Source organism: Culex pipiens, chromosome 2, assembly GCF_016801865.2.
Source record: "Culex pipiens pallens isolate TS chromosome 2, TS_CPP_V2, whole genome shotgun sequence".
NCBI classification, from domain to species: domain Eukaryota; kingdom Metazoa; phylum Arthropoda; class Insecta; order Diptera; family Culicidae; genus Culex; species Culex pipiens.
In genome coordinates, this window is record NC_068938.1 from 181,025,948 (window position 1) to 181,026,817 (window position 870).

Here is an 870-nt window from a genome sequence, read left to right on the forward strand (position 1 = left end):
ATATGGGTACTTTATGATTTTTGATACTGGATATGAATTTTGACATTTCGGCAGAAGTGGCCACAATCCGGAGTGGCCGGAGGCCCCGGGGATGTTCCGGTGGGGGGACATTTGCCGAACCATAAGAGTAGGGGCAATATGGGTATCAAACTTTATGGTTTTTGATACTGGATATGAAATTTAACATTTCGGCAGTAGTGGCCACAATCCGGAGTGGCCGGAGGCCCCGGGGATGTTCCGATGGGGGACATTTGCCGAACCATAAGAGTAGGGGCAATATGGGTATCAAACTTTATGGTTTTTGATACTGGATATGAAATTTAACATTTCGGCAGAAGTGGCCACAATCCGGAGTGGCCGGAGGCCCCGGGGATGTTCCGGTGGGGGGACATTTGCCGAACCATAAGAGTAGGGGCAATATGGGTATCAAACTTTATGGTTTTTGATACTGAATATGAAATTTGACATTTCAGCAGTAGTGGCCACAATCCGGAGTGGCCGGAGGCCCCGGGGATGTTCCGATGGGGGGACATTTGCCGAACCATAAGAGTAGGGGCAATATGGGTATCAAACTTTATGGTTTTTGATACTGGATATGAAATTTGACATTTCGGCAGTAGTGGCCACAATCCGGAGTGGCCGGAGGCCCCGGGGATGTTCCGATGGGGGGACATTTGCCGAACCATAAGAGTAGGGGCAATATGGGTATCAAACTTTATGGTTTTTGATACTGCATATGAAATTTAACATTTCGGCAGTAGTGGCCACAATCCGGAGTGGCCGGAGGCCCCGGGGATGTTCCGATGGGGGGACATTTGCCGAACCATAAGAGTAGGGGCAATATGGGTATCAAACTTTATGGTTTTTGAT